We start from the raw sequence: 17,267 nt of genomic DNA, 5'->3' as shown, positions 1-17,267 counted from the left end.
GCTAGTTTACTGACAGAAAACTTTTCCTTGTTTTGAGAGCAATGGAAAAGGAATATTTGTTCAGTTTCAGCATACCTCACATACTATTTCTGTGGCTTTGTGGCCAGGGCCCGTCCCCCTTTCTTCTGTAAATGTAATGTGAATCTGGGTACCTGAAGTTTTATTTGTTTTTTTCACCTTATATTAGACTAAAGTAAGAAATTTCCCCTATGATTAAATGTTCTCATTGATTTTACTAATCATTAATTTTTAACTCAAGTGTTACAAAATCCTTTCCAGCACCATAGTTACTTGTAAATATTATTGACTTATCGAACACAATTGCTAATTATACAATTGCTATCAAGTGAGATATTGTCTTTCTTTAGTTTGTATAAGGATTATCTTAATGGTTATATATATGCCTAAGCACTGAGCAAAAAAAATATTTTTATGAAAGCAGGATATAGTAATTTGCTACTGAATACAATCATTTTCTTTAGAAGAACTACTAGTTTATTTAGATTATATCCCAGACTCTGCTGGGCATTTTACACTTATTCTCTTATTTAGTTTTCATGATAAATCTGCAAGGTATTATTATCCTTTAAAATAAAAATATTCTAGTGCCTGGGAAGCTCAGTTGGTTAAGCGTCTGTCTTCTGCTCAGGTCATGATCCTGGGGGTTTGAGTTTGAGCCTAGCATCTGGCTCCTTGCTTAGCAGGGAGTCTGCTTCTCCTTCTACGCCTCCCTATGCTGCTTCTCCTGTCTCTCAAATAAATAAATAAAACCTTTAAAAATATTATAATATTGTAAAGAGGTAGATCAACATGTTCTTGTGCAGAGTTTATATACAATAGGTCCAGTGTCTCAGTTTATTTTTAGAATGAAGGAAAGTAAATAAATAAATAAATAAATAAATAAAGTAAGTAAGTAAGTAAGTAAGTAAATGTTAAAAATGTTTGCAATTATTAAGTGACAAGCCAGGTTATACTGTTAACTCATCTTTAACAGCATTGTTAATAACTTAACAAATGAATCATTACATTCTTCACAGGGGACTCTTATAACTCTATTTCTTTTGACCTAATGCCTACAGCAAATGTAATCGCTTTTCCAATTTTAAAACTCACCCTTGCCTTCACAGAATCAAGTCAGGTGACTATTTACACTTTAAATCCTTGAAATGAATACAAAGGATCTGATAGTTCCTCTTTTCCTGAACTATTGAACCCTAACCCTGTCCTCTTGCTGTGTAAAACAATTTTCTGAGTAAACACACATTGTGTACATACATGCACATATTCTCTACTGCATCAATACATTTTAAGGTAATAACTTTACCATACTGACTATTGGAAGGGAAGGCCTTAGCATTTGATCATACTCTCACATGTTTGGATGTAGGGGGCCTAAAATGATAAATCCAGGACTTAAGAGGAATGTATGGTAGCAAATGAAACCATCAAAAAAAAAAAAAAAAACCAAAAAACAACCAACTGAATGAGAGAGGATATTTACAAATGATATATATAAGGGTTAGTATCCAAAATATACGAAGAACTAATAAAACTCAACACCACCAAGAAAATAATCCAATTAAAAATGGGCAGGGGACACAAATAGACATTTTTCCAAGGAAGACATCCAATGGCCAACAGACACATGAAAAAAATGATCAGCATCACTCATTATAAGGGAAATGCAAATCAAAACTACAATGAGATATTACCTCATACCTGTCAGAATGACTAAAATCAAATTACAAGAAAGGAGTAGTGTTGGCAGGGATGTGGAGATAAAGGAACCCTCATGTACTGTTGGTAGGAATGCAAGTTGGATGTTCCTCAAAAAGTTAAAAATAAAACTATGATCCAGGGTATTTGCATTTCTGAGTATTTACCTCAAAAATTAAAAAAACACTAATTCAAGGGATACATATACTTCTATGTTTATAGCAGCATTAGGTACAATAGCCAAAGTATGGAAACCCAAGTGTCCATCAAAGATGAATGGATAAATAAGATACAGTATATACATACAATGGAATTTTATTACTCAGTATAAAAAGGAATTAAATCTTGGCATTTGTAACAACATGGATGAAGCTAGATATAATGCTAAAAGAAATAAGTCTGTCAGAGAAAGACAAATATCATATGTTTTCACTCATATGCAGAATTTAAGAAACAAAACAAATGAGCAAAGGACAAATATGTATAGAGAGAAGTGAAAGAGAAAGACTCTTAAATATAGAGAACAAACTGGTGGTTACCAGGGGGAAGTGGGTAGAGGATGTGTGCACGAGGTGATGGGGATCAAGGAGTGCACCTACTATGATAAGCAGTGAGTAATGCATACAGTTGTTGAATTAGTATATAATGCACCTGAGGCTGATACAACACTGTTAACTGTGCTGTAATTAAGATAAAAAAACAATAATAATTAAAAAAAGAGGAACGTGCAAGTGGCAGGCTTTTAAATTCAAGTAATAGGAACACCAAAGTGTGGTGAAGATCTGGGGTTTTTTTGTTTTTTTTTTTTTTTTTGTCTGTGTTGGCAGGGATTCTACTAAGTGTGTTTTTCCTACTTTGTTGCCTATTCTGCACGTAAACAATAACTTCTGTATTTCTAAAAGTGAAGGACACACGTTTTCAGTCTAACAATGTTTCTTTGGTGAAGAATTATACACTGTACTTTTGGGGACTTAAATTTTGTATGAGGTTTCACCTAAGAAACACTTATTATGTTCCATATAATAAGTAATAGTAATTCATGAGAAATGACAAGCTCAAATGTCTAGCTTTAGATATGTATTCCTTAAATAATATGCTCATCCCTGAGGAAATGGCTGTATTATCAATATATCTATCCTGGAATTAAGCATATAAATACAGTAATTATAGTAATTGCATATTCTAAGCAAGATCCATCTACTAAAACATAACACATTTTTAAGAGTACAAATAAAGCATGTTTAAAACTGATAGTATGACCAAATCAAAATGCCCATCCTAGTCCTCTCTCCTGTGCAGTAGACTTGTTGAACTTGATGCCTCCTCCTAAATATCTTCAAATTCCTTTCAATTTAATGTGGCTTAAAAAAAACAACACCCACATATAATCTTTCTACCAACATCTCCTTCAGGTTACCTAGAAGTAGAACTTTATAATTCTGTAAAGAACTAGCCAAGACTCCTCCTTTTTTATTATGGACATATGAGGCAGCCTGCCACTTTTCTGAGAATAAAGGGTAATGGAATACAGATGGTCTGGTTTCATTTGGTTTGGTTTGGTTGTTATTGCTCCTGTGGTTGTTTCTTGGAAAGGTCCTGAAGCTGTAAAGGGACTTTAAAATTCCTGTGCCTAGGGGTTTAAAGTCATTGAAGAATGGTCAAACCATTTTGTATTAGAGCCAAGAAACAGTTGTTGAGCACTTATTATTATGAAGTACTATAAAATAAGGCTTATAGTCCAAAAATGTTTGAGAAAGTCATTGCTTACAAAAAGCTCTCAGTTCAGGAGGGTAAGGAGATCTATAAGCAAGAAATTAATATAGGTCAAAGGTGCACGGATGAGAATCCAGAAACCTTGGATGATACATGTATTCATCCAAATAAATATATTAAAAGAAGTGGGTCCTAAATGGGTTATAGTTTCTTCAGACACCTATCAAGTAGATTTATTCCAAAATGGGTTTGATACTATCCATTTAATTCTAAGTATTTTTCAGCTTTCACTTTTGCAGAGAGTAAGTAATGTTTAGCTAATAACTACATGATCAGTTATAAGACTTGGGATTTGAATTCAGAAATCCTTGAAATCCTGGACTCCTGTAAAATATTCAGCCAGTCATTCTCAATATTTTTCTCCAGCATCTCATGGTGTAGGATAATAACTATTATTACAATGCAAATTGGATTCGGTGGATGATAAATTCATTCCGTTTACTTATTCAACGAGATGAAAGAGTGACAAATAACTACCTAAATTTAATTGCAACTTTCCTAAGTTTAAATGAGTACTTTATTATCAGCAAGGGTTTACTGCTATGATAAATCAATGAACCGTAATAATCTTAATAAATAGAATGCCTTAATTTAGGAAGTAAAGCTATTCCAATGTTTTAAATGTTTTATTTTTGTTAAAAATAGACTCAACTGACATTCAAAACAACTGTTTTACATACATGTTATTAATATGTAAACAAACATGTTTAATTTAGCAATGGACTAGCTCCATCGTAGTATTTCCATAGGCCCTTAAAGGATTTCAGAAGTCCAATTGAGAAAGTCTTCACAATTCATTGATGTGATTAATTAAGATGCAAAATGAATAATTTCAAAAACAGGAGGTTTTTCACCACTTGCATTAAAGTAAGTTCTGTAATAGAAAATTTTAGTAAGTTAGAAGAAATTTCTCTTAGAGCAAATGAACTAAATCTATTGCTGCCTAAAAGATCTAAGTATCTAAATGTCTTCTGTAACTTAAATATACGAGACACATCTGAAGTTAATGCCTGAGGAATTTTTTAAATGTCCATTTGTATTAATTCTAGGTTTATAAACCATTTTATGATCAAAAAATCAAAAAGAAAAGAAAGGGAAGGCATTGTTGTCATAGATATTTTTCCAGCTTGAGCATTGCTCATCGGCTTTGTGCTATGCCTCCAGAATAAAGATAGAATGTACAGTATTGTCATACCACACACTGTGACATTCACTTACAACTGAGTACCAGTGAGAAAATATGAAAATTAATTTCTTAAGAATATGCTTCTGCTTAAAACCAATTTAACCTTATCAAAAAATCTTTGTTTCTAAATAAAGAAGCAAAAATTCAATTAAGAACAGAGGCCTAACATGTGAATACCATTTACATGATTAAGCAGTGATAACACACACACTGTTCTGCATTTAATTCCCACACACAGTATTGAACCAAATGTGAAACCGATACTTTGGTGACATTAAATATCCATAGCTTTGAAATGTGCTGCCATTTAATTACTACCAAAGCCATGTGCCTCAGAGTTTTCTCTTCATCTCTACAATGAGGTTCTTCATACGGTCCAAAAACAAAGAATTAAAGTGATACAAAACTGTGAAAAAAAAGTGCAACAATGCAAAATCTCATTCATACTCATTGCAAAATCGGCTACATTAACAAAAATGAAAATGATCTCTGGAACTCCAACTCAAAATGAGACTCAGAACTCATGTCTGAAATTGTATTGTTTGCAACATGACAGGTTCTGAAGCATGAACATAACCAAACACACACTTAAATCATTAACATCACTCCTCTATTGAAAACAAAGTGGAATGTATGATTAAACCGATAACTATGTCAGGAATTAGACTCAGAGAATAATTTTCTTTTGGGATCTCTCATCTTTATTAGGCTTCAAGTTATATATTGTTAAACCTCTCTATTCTATCTAGAGCACCAGGGAACAAATGCACGTAAGCAAAAATTACTTAAGTGGACAATGTTATTTCTCTTGTCAGCATGTCTTAGTAATGAAAAAGAAGAAAGAAAGAGTATAGTTAAGCCTGTTGACCAGATTGCTTTTTCCATATTAACAACGGGGACACTTAGAGCCATATATATATTTTTTTAATTTTAGTTGATTCTCCATTCCCAAAATTCTTAGATCTTTAGGACATGGCTTTCTTTTTGCTGGTATTATTGTTGAAAATACCTCTTATTTTTGTTGTGTGATAAGGGCATTGATGAACGATCCTTACCCAATAAAGATGAAGTTAAAATCATTTGTGATGTCAACACCCAAATAAAACTATTAATAAACTTTGGTGGGAATTATACCTAATTCTCCACTCCCCATACACACCCTGCCCTCTTAATCCAACATGTCCAATGTCTTCAAGTCCTTATATATGTTATCACAAGCTTCTATTCATTCTATGGCCTAATAAACAAAATGTAGATATCTTTGAGTTCTTACCCTTGCTTCATCTTTTGCTGATAGATATCAGACAAGAAATTATCAAGAAATTCAAGTTCAGTGGCTCCATAAAATCACACTGAAACACATTTCAAGTATATTTTCTTTATTTTTTTAAAGATTTAATTCATTTATTCATGAGAGAGAGAGAGGGAGGCAGAGACACAAGCAGAGGGAGAAGCAGGCTCCATGCAGGGAGCAGGACGTGGGACTCCATCCCGGGTCTCCAGGATCACACCCTAGGCTGAAGGCGGCGCTAAACCACTGAGCCCCCTGGGCTGCTCAGGTATATTTTCTTTAGAAGTTTTAAAGGATATTTGTATTGATATCTGTTGGTAAGTGCTATTTTCCATTGGTTATAAAAAAGAAGGAAATTTCCCACATACAGCAAGGAAGTGAATAATTCACCATGGACTTGGAACATTTTGAAAAATTTAAATATAATTTCAAGGCAGGACAATTGAACATTACAGTGGCTGTTTTTAAGTTTTTTAAATCATTGAATAGATATTTTTGTAGTTGATCTGTTCCTCTGTTCAGGCGACCTGATGTGGATCTTAAAGATCCTTAAATGTTTACATAGTAGCCTATAGTATGAATGCACTACTGTTTATCCTACCATTCCTTTATTCTCAGGTATTCACTCTTAATGTTTTGCTTCTAAAAAAAATTCTAGTATAAAAATTAACTTGGCCACCAGGCTTGTGCTAGAGTAACCTTATCCCTGCGTTTTCACTGGCAATAGTTTTTTTTTTTTTTTTCAAACTGATGAGTGTAAAGTACAATCTTGTCCTTAAATTTTCTTTCCCTCTTTGGGGAACCTGGGTGGTATAGTTGGTTAAGCAACCGACTCTTGGTTTTGGCTCAGGTCATGAGCTACGGCCGTGAGCTCAGGGCCCTGATTTCAAAGTTGTGAGATACAACTCCTCATTGGGCTCCGAACTTGGTGCTGAGTCTGCTTGAGAGTCTAACTCTCCCTCTGCCCCTCCCTCTTGCTCTCTCTCATTCTCTCTCTAAAATAACTAAATAAATCCTTAAAAAATTATCTTTCCCTCATTTCTAGAAATTTTGTATATCTTCCATTTATTTCTGGCCATTTGGATTTATTCCTTGATGATTTATTAATGCCTTTATTAACCATCTTGATCTACTCCTGTAAGAATGACTCTTCAAATTCTGTCATTTTTCAAGAGTTGTTTTTTGTTGTTAATGTGCTTGTTAGAAGTCTTTGTATAAATATTTACATATATAATATACATATTATATATATTACATATATATAATATATAAACATATCTATACATCTATGAATATATATACACATTTATGTGTAAATTGTAATATTTCCCTACTTATAGAAACTTAGAGTTAGTTTTGCTAAAATTTTGTTTCATTTATTTTGAAACAAATATTCATTTATTCATTTACTTATTTAGAAATATCTTTCTAAGCAATTCATTTGTATATAGACCTTATGCAATTCATCTTTCTGTTAAAAAACATATTTTCAGTAATCCTTGACACAATATTATTTCCATTATTCTTTTTACATTACTCAATTTTTTTTCATTTTTTACATGAGTCTATAAATATTATTTACCACCCTTGATCCTACTGGGATTTTGGTTGGCATTATATTAAATCTAAGAATCAATTATGAGAAGAATGGATATATTTTCATTTATTCTCATCCTTCCCATTTATAAAGACCTTTCCTAATATAGTCTACCAATTAATAAAATGATTAAGTGAATTATTAATGATCCACTAAATGTAATTTTGGATCACTAAAAATGTTCTCTGAACCTTTATTGATATAAAAGATTGCTCATAATATTATATAAAAGAAGCAGAATATAGTTCTATTTCATAAGACTTTATGATCTAAATCTTGTGAAGTTGTATTTTTAAGTTGTATTTTCTATGTAGTCAGAATCAGAAAAAAGCAAAATCTCAAAAATTTAAAGAATATCTTAATTCTTTCTATTACAGAAAATAATAAATCTTTCCATCAAATCAACTCATATTTTTATATATACTCAAGGAAGAGATCATAGTGTTCTCATATTCTTATAGAGTCATCTTTTTTGTAGGTTATTCTCATAATTTGGAGATTATTTCAAATTAATCTTATGTTTTTTCATATTATGTTTGAACTAATAAATAAAAATATTGTTAAAGTGCTTATAGGGGATCCCTGTGTGGCTCAGCAGTTTAGCGCCTCCCTCCGGCCCAGGGCATGATCCTGGAGGCCCAGGATCGAGTCCCACATCAGGCTCCTTGGGTGGAGCCTGCTTCTCCCTCTTCCAGTGTCTCTGCCTCTCTCTCTCTCTCTCTGTGTCTCTCATGAATAATTAAATAAAATCTTTAAAGAAAACATATTTTCTTATGTTTTATTACCAATTTTTTCTTAGGACCTTTAAATTGGTTCAATTGTCTTCTCCAAGTGTACCCTATTAACTTACAGTTGTGAAAACCAAATCTCTTTGTCTTACTGGTTCTGGCTGTATTGCACTGGTGAGAATTTGAATTTACTATATTTATTAGCTGATAATATTTCTACCTTTATTTGTCCTCTTGACATAATTTCAATACAATGCACCTGTCATTAGTCCATATTTTACAGTGCTGTATAAGGGAATGTTAATTTCTGCAATAAAAATGTGAGTTTCCACCAATTTATTGTGGTATTTCTAAAAATCTGTGCATATATAACTTGATGTTAATCTTGATGGGCTATTAAATGTATACATATTTAAATTTTTTTTTTAATTTTTATTTATTTATGATAGTCACAGAGAGAGAGAGAGAGAGGCAGAGACACAGGCGGAGGGAGAAGCAGGCTCCATGCACCGGGAGCCTGATGTGGGATTCGATCCCCGATCTCCAGGATCACGCCCTGGGCCAAAGGCAGGCGCCAAACCGCTGCGCCACCCAGGGATCCCTGTATACATATTTATTGTTGCTATATTTATTATGCGTCACTTTTAAAAATGGCCTTATTTAAGGATTCCAAAGATACAGGAAGTTATATAAATTAGAAATGTGCATAAATAAATAAATTCTTACAAGTATATTATACAGCTTCCATACCAAAATAAAGAACAGTTCTAACACATAGAAGTCTCCCTTCCAGGTCAAGAGCACGTGTCCCCAGAGATAATCTTATAATAAATCTTATATCTTATAATAAATCTAAGAATCTATTTGTGTTCACCAGAGATTAATTTTACTGTTCTTAAATTTCAATGAACAAAATAAAAGGGCATGTATCTTATTGTGCCTGACTTATTTTGATTGTCCTTATATCTTTGATATTGATCTATGTTGCTGAATATGGCAGTAATTTTGTTAGTTTGTTAACAATTTTCTGTAAAGTATTCCAATGATTATTCTATAGTTGATGGACTTTTGTACTATTTCTATTTTTGAGCTACTATGAATAAAGCTGGTGTGAACATAATGTTCTTATTTTGGTGGATATATGCACTAATTTCTTACTGGGTTATATGCAGGTGTGGAATTACTGGATCCTTAAACAAGATTATGTTTAACTACAGTAGATACTACTAGTGTTCTGTAATAATTATAACTATTTAAATGCTCACCAGCAATTTGTAATAATTTTGATGCTATTCTGACAGTTTTACAATTTATTTTTCAATTGTTTTATACTATTATATGGAAATACTCCTGGTATTTTAAATTGACTTTATTCACAGTGACCCTGCTTAAATCACTTATTAAATTTAATAAATTATCCACCTATATAGTCAAGCCTTATAAAAATAATAATAACTTCCTTTGTTTTAAATATTCAATCTTCTGAAAGTTTTATTTCTTTTATGTGCCATATGGAACTGCCTAGGACCTCTAGTACACTGTTGAGTAGAATGGTAAGAGGGGACTTTCTTGTGTGAATCAAAAGCTCAGAGAAAATACTTAATATTTCATCAAGTTAACAATGTTGCTCACCTTTAAATATGATATTTTGTTAATATCTTTTATCAGTTTAAAAAGTCCCCTTCTATTCTTAGATTATTGAGAGGTTTTTGTCATAAATAAGTATTGAATTTTATGCCTTTTCCATATCTATTGAAAACATCAATTTATTTTCCAGTATTTTGTTTGTAATTTATATTGTGGTTTATATGTTTTATAAATATAAATAGGTGCAAGTCATATTTTTAAATTTTAGTCCAATATATATATACCTGAAATACTACTCAGTTGTCTTTTCTACATAGCTGTATTCCATATGCTATTGTTGATAGGATTTTGCATCTATAATCCTGAGAAATAATGACATACTAGCTTATAATTATTTTGTAATGTTTTTGTCAAATTTGGTATCAAGGCCATGCTAGTTTCATGTGTTGAGAAATGCCCTTTTTTTCCTTTTATTTATTCTCTGAAGATTGGCATTATGTGGTCCTTAAAAAATTTGGAAGAAAATACCAGAGAATACTGTGGATTCTCTTTGGGGAAGATTCCTAAATAAGGATTTATTTTTTGTTTTTAACAGATACAAGACTATAGAAATTTCCTACTTCTTTGTGTATTGTTTTGACCACTTGTGTTTTTCAAACAGTCTGACAATTTTCATTTAAATTGTCACGTATATTAGCATAAAATTTTTCATTTTGATTTCTTATTTTGTCTTATTTGGAGAATTTCATTTCTGATACAGGCAATTTTTATTTTCTTTGTTTTTCTTGATTAGTCTTGATGACAGTATATCAAATTTACTAGTATTTTAAAAGAATTAATTTTCGGCTTTTAAAATACCTCTCTATTATACATTTGCTTTCTATTCCATTGATTCTGCTCATGTCTTTATCTTTTCTTATTACTCTATTTGAATTGAATTTAAATTTATTTCTTGCTTCTTCAGATTATATCTTAGATTGTTGACTTTCAACCTTTGTTCTTGTCCTATATATTCATTGAAAGCTATAATTCCCCTGTAAACACCATTTTAGCTGTATCTCATGTTTTGAAATGACATATTTCAATAATATTTTGTACAATATAATTTCTCATTTCCATGTGCTAATAATATAAATATCATATGGGCACTTTGATGAGAATACACGTAAGTTATTTTTATTATTTGGACAAGCAGATCTCTCAGCAAGTTTTATTTATTTATTTATTTTTATTATTTATTTATGTAGTCATACAGAGAGAGAGAGAGAGAGAGGCAGAAACATAGGAAGAGGGAGAAGCAGGCTCCATGCACCGGGAGCCTGACGTGGGATTCGATCCCGGTCTCCAGGATCGCGCCCTGGGCCAAAGGCAGGCGCCAAACCGCTGCGCCACCAAGGGATCCCTCTCAGCAAGTTTTAGATTATAACACAAAGTCTCTCTAATTCTTTGTGCCTCCAAGGAAAGTATTTTCTTTTGTTTTATTTTTGTTTTATTTTATTTCATTATTTTTTAACTTCAAGTTTTTATTTAAATTCAAATTACTAAACATATATGGTAAATTACTCTCAGATGTAGAATTAATTTAGTGATTCACCTCACTCAATGCTAATCACAAATACCCTCCTTAACACTCATCACCTATTAGCCCATCCCTCATATTTTCTTTATTTGGAAGAACTTCGGATGTCATGACTATAACCTGAGTTTCCATGAGAATTGTCATGTTGAAGTATAAACCATCTTCCAAAGTAAACTGGAGCAGCCACTCTGGAAAACATATATGGAAAATCTGTTGTAGATTCCTCAAAAAGTTAAAAACAGAACTACTCTATGAACTAATAACAATTGCACTATAAATATTTATCCAAAGAATATAAAAATAATGATTCAAAAGGGCACATGCACCCCAATGTTTACTGCAGCACTTCTACAATAGCCAAAATATGAAAAGAGCCCAGTTGTGCATCAACTGATGAATGTATAAAGAAGAGATGATATATAATATATAATGGATATATTATATAATATGTTATATATGTAATGGAACATTACTCAGCCATCAAAAAGCCATCAAAATCTTGCCATTTGCAATGACGTGGATGGAACTAGAGTGTATTATGCTAAGTAAAACAAATCAGTCAGAGAAAGACAAATACCCTACAATTTCATTAAAATGTGGAATTTAAGAAACAAAACAGATGAACATAGGAGAATGCAAGGAAAAATAAAATAAAACAAAAACAGTGAAGGAGGCAAACAATAAGATACTCTGAACTATAAGGAACAAACTGAGGGTTGCAATCGGATGGGGGATAGGGTAAATGCATGATGGGCATTAAGGAGGGCACTTGATGTAATGAGCACTGGTTGTTACATGCAAGAAGTGAAACACTACATTCTACCCCTGAAAATAATAATACACTATATGATAACTAACTTGAATTTAAATAAAATATTTAAAAAATCATCTCCCAAATTGTCCATGCCAAAGGGACCAAATAAAGTGCACCACACATGGAGCTTTGCCAAGAAAACCATTGGACTTCATTACGTTATTTTATAATCTAAGAAGAATGCTGAAGGCCAAGAGTAGAGATAGTATTCCTGGTTCATTTCGGAAAGTGTAATTTATTACCATCAATCTATGATGCTTTATATGGTATACAATAGCCTGGTGGGGTTAATATGTCACCCAACACTTAAATATTACAAACAAATCTTGAACAGAGGAAAATACTACCAGAAAAGAAATACAGGTTTGGTTACCATCAGAGCTGAATACATATATTCACCCTTTAGTAAATGAAATAAAAACCAAGGAAGACCTAAATCTCAAAGAGCCACAATACAATGCGAACTTCAGGTTTGCACATTATATCATGAAGGCATAATATTTTATCTGTAGAGAGCACCAGAGAAAAATCCTTCAGCTCAGATAAGGCTCTAGATGAGCACTCAATTGGACCAAAATAAATTATAACTATTCCACCATTAAAACCTCTAACTTACTTAGGACTTAACCCTTTCTATCATCTATCACTATGAAACTGCTGTTCTCTATTACCTTGCTCAAATCACTTGTCTTTCTATTACTGATAATTACTCAAAGGTGCCCTTTTTCTGCCCTTTTATTTCCAGTAAGTCAGCTATAATTACCAAGCAGTTTCCTGTCTGCGACATTGCTGTATCACTAAAAGCAATAGACCTTTATCAGGCTATCTAGTTAATCTTAGCTATAATGACAGAACTTGTAATATTCTAAAATCAAATCTATTTTACAGCTCATTTTATAGCTCCAGGGTTAGTTGTAACAGTGATAGCTCCTATGTGATGAGATTAATAATATATCTTTTACTAAACGTGTGAAACATTTGTTGAGCTAAGTTTTTGCTAGTTATTTTAATTTTCTTCACCACTTCAATGACTCAAGTAGAAATAATAAGAAATACTATTAATATTTGAATTATGTCTACTCTGAATTGTGCAGAATATGTACATGTACATATTCACATCAGGAAGGTTTTGGTTTTAATTCATTTCACATTAATCTGCCCAAAGAAATCTTCATATTGATTTCTTTTTTTTATAAATTTATTTTTTTATTGGTGTTCAATTTGTCAACATATAGAATAACACCCAGTGCTCATCCTGTCAAGTGCCCACCTCAGTGCCCGTCACCCAGTCACCCCCACCCTCCACCCACCTCCCCTTCCACCACCCATAGTTCATTTCCCAGAGTTAGGAGTCTCTCATGTTCTGTCTCCCTTTCTGATATTTCCCACTCATTTTTTCTCCTTCATATTGATTTCCTGACACTTAATAACTAAGAGCCTTAGTTCTTTTTTCTTCCCCTTTACTGGCCATTCAGTAAAAGGAAAAAAGTTAGCAGAAACACTATCCCACAGGAAAAGTAATGATTGAGGACAGATGAAGAACAAGTATTAACTTTATTTAATGTAGTTTTCTTTATAAGAAGACATTTGAAACCCTCTCAAGTGTACACTTGCTAATGTTATTGTAATTTGCATAAGCAACTTCTGGTTTAGAAGTTAAATGTAAGCAATCGGTTTATTTTCTTCACCATAAAATTCAGAAAATATAAAATGTGAGGTTGAATCTTATTTGTTCTTATATATACCTCAGTGTTAGGTATAAAACATGCTGCTCTCATTATCCAGATACAGAAATTGGTATAAAATAAATAGCTTTTTTAATTACCATAATGTATCCCAATTCAATTTATGGTTCTTTGTGTATAGTTTTTGTTAAAGATTTTATTTATTTATTCATAGAAATGCAGAGAGAGAGAGAGGCAGAGACACAGGCAGAGGGAGATGCAGGCTCCATGCAGAGAGCCTGACATGGGACTCAATCCAGGGTCTCCAGGATCATGCCCCAAGCTGCAAGCGGCGCTAAACTGCTGCGCCACCAGGGCTGCCCTCTTTGTGTATAGTTTGACTTTTACCTTGGCACTAGTGTCTGAACAAAAGACCACAGGTTAAAGACAACAGATTAGTGTTTGAGGTCCTTACTGGACCCCAATGATTTAATATGATGTAATTAATGAATAAACTATGTGATCATATAAATAAGTTATCAAATCTAGGTTAAACTTCCTCTATTAATTGGGGGTAATATCAACTTATTATGAAAATTAAATGATCAAACAATAATACTAAGAGACTTTACCAAGAGTAAAATCTTTAAATGTGAGATTATATTAACTCTAGTTTATCTCCTTCCTAACTTCTAAGGTAGTCCCACTAACCAACTTTGCTTTCCGTAACATTTGCCTAGATAAAAGAAATCTACTATCTTTATGTTTTCCTTGATACTATTCTATCAGGAAGGTCTTTTCTCTTCCTCACAACTTAAATTCCCTCAAGACTAATTTTAACTCCCTCTGCATTCATGTCTCTCCTAATTTTTCCTGTCTGCATGATCTCTTTTATTGCATATCTACTTATGTCTTATGTCTTGTCAAATTAAAGATGTTCACCTTTTCTGAGAAGATTAATATGTTTTACTCTGTGATTACAATGGCAGAAACAGGTTATAGGGCTCCATGTTTACTTTATTTCATTCTCCATTCAAATATTGATTAAGCGTCAATCACATGCCAGGTTCTATTCTTATCTCCTTTATAGGGGCAAACAAAAATCCCTCCCCTCATAATGTGCGCATTCTAGTCAGCAAAAATAACAATGAAACAAATTATTAGTAAAATAGGTATTATGTTACAGGAAGTAAATGTGGAGAAACAATAAGGCAAATCTCATATTAGAGAGAATGATATAACAATGCTTATTAACATTCATCTAAGTAGATACTATTAATTTTTCCTAGTCCCCATTCCTCTCTGTTACCATAGCTGGATATATGACTGTCCATATAAGTCTACAATTTCCAATCTTCCTTCCAGTTAAGTGAAGCTTTGTGATTGAATTTTGGTCAGTGAAACAGTAGATTAAGTATTGGTGTCAGCTTCTGAAATCTCTTTTCAGAGATCATTCAATGTATGCCCTTTACTTTCTCACCTCCTATACTTGACTTCCTGATAAGGATGGCTAAAACTCTAGATATCATCTTGGACCAGGATGGCAACAATCATGTTCTACTATGCTAGAACAATGGATTGAAAGGAACCTGGGTTTTAAAAAACTTTATGGAACAAGGTCACAATAAATACCCTTGTATTGTCTAACTCTGGAATTTTATGTGAGAGAGAAATAGATTTTCATCTTGTTTAAGCCATTGTCCCTATGACATGCAGATGGACCTACTGCTAATTGGTAGATCTACCTGACGGTGGAATTTTTCAACTCACTGATAAATTCTGGGGCTTGGCCTGTGAACAAAGCAAGAAGAGGTATTGTTTGCATCTGCAGCTGAATCTCTTTAAGCATAACTTGGGGGAACTGACAAGGGGAAATCTGTTCAGACTTTTCACTCTTCCACTCAAAGCAGAAATCAAAGACATTTAATCACGATTTCTTTCACCTAGAGACGCTTTGGTAAATTAACAAAGTTCATTCTATTATTTTTCATGGAAGTATAAAAAGCAAGCAAACATGATTCCTAATCAAAGAAAAACATTTTATTTTAATTTTTTTTAAGTAAAACCATTTAAAGGTGATTTACATGCTATTCATTTTTTCTACCTCATCAAATGTATGCAGCTTAATTTATTTGTATACCCTTATAAATGCAATGGACCAAATAACTAACATTCTACATATTTGATCTAATTTCTATTCCACGAGTAAAATGTATATACATATATATTTTCTCAAGGCTGCCTAGTTCTGAATGATACAAAGACACTTTTGAAAGAACAAAAACAAATCTGTGTTACATTATTGTATTTATATATAAACACACAAAACAATATAAAAGTGCTTTGTATAAGAAAAAAGATGCAGTATGTACAGGGGGACAAAGATAAGGATGACCACACATTTATCATTAGTAACAATGCACACTGAAAGTCGTGGAGTATGCTCACTTCAGCAGCACATATACTAAAATTGGAATATTACAGAGAAGATTAACATGGCCCCTGCACAAGGATGACATGCAAATTCAGGAAGTGCTCCATATTTTTAAAAAATTAATAAATAAATGTCATGAAGTATTATCTTTAAAGTAATGAAAGAAAAAAAACTATCAACTTAGAATTCTTTACACAGCAAAATGTCTTTCAAAAGCAAGCAAAATAAAGATCTATTCAAACATACAAAGGACGGATACATTTATCACCAACAGACTTAATATTTTATAAAAAAAATTAATGAAGTCATTCAGGCAGAAAGACAGTGATACCAGATGGACATCTGCATCTACAAAAATCAAATCATGAGAAATGAAAACAACTTAGGTAACTATCAAGAATTTTGTTCTTATTACCTCAAAATGTATCATAGGTCTAAATGTAAAACTTAATTCTATAAAATTTCTAGAAGAAATATAGAATTAGGTCTCTATTACACTGAGTTAGCAAAATTTCTTAGATACTACACTAAGAACATGATCCATAAAAGAACAAAGTGACAAAATTGACTTCAAAATGAAGAATGTCTGCTTTTTGAAAGACACCATTAAACAAATGAAAAGACAAGCTATAGACTGGAAGGAAATATTTACAAAATCACATAAAGACTTGTCTCCAAAATATAAAGATTCTCAAAATTCAATAATAAGAAAACAAAGAATCCAATAATAATAATGATAATAATAATAAAACAGGCAAAAGATTTGAACACTCATCATCAGAGATAATGTATAAATGACAAGTAACTACATGATAAGCTATTTAATATCATTAGTCCTTAGAGAAATACAATTAAAACCAAAAGTGACTAGTCCAATGCTAGGCTTGATATATGATGT

The 17,267-nt window shown here is 32.3% G+C and overlaps 1 non-coding gene across 1 annotated transcript; it reads left to right on the top strand.

Moving 5' to 3' along the window:
* Nucleotides 1-16,375: 16,375 nt before the first annotated feature.
* LOC121493968 lies at nucleotides 16,376-16,482 on the top strand. Its single transcript, XR_005988617.1, has one exon. It is a non-coding gene; the product is annotated as a U6 spliceosomal RNA (small nuclear RNA).
* The last annotated feature ends 785 nt before the right edge of the window (nucleotides 16,483-17,267 follow it).

This window comes from Vulpes lagopus, chromosome 6, assembly GCF_018345385.1.
Source record: "Vulpes lagopus strain Blue_001 chromosome 6, ASM1834538v1, whole genome shotgun sequence".
Taxonomy (NCBI): domain Eukaryota; kingdom Metazoa; phylum Chordata; class Mammalia; order Carnivora; family Canidae; genus Vulpes; species Vulpes lagopus.
Note: the sequence above shows the minus strand (reverse complement) of the source record. Positions and strands in the feature narration are given on the sequence as shown.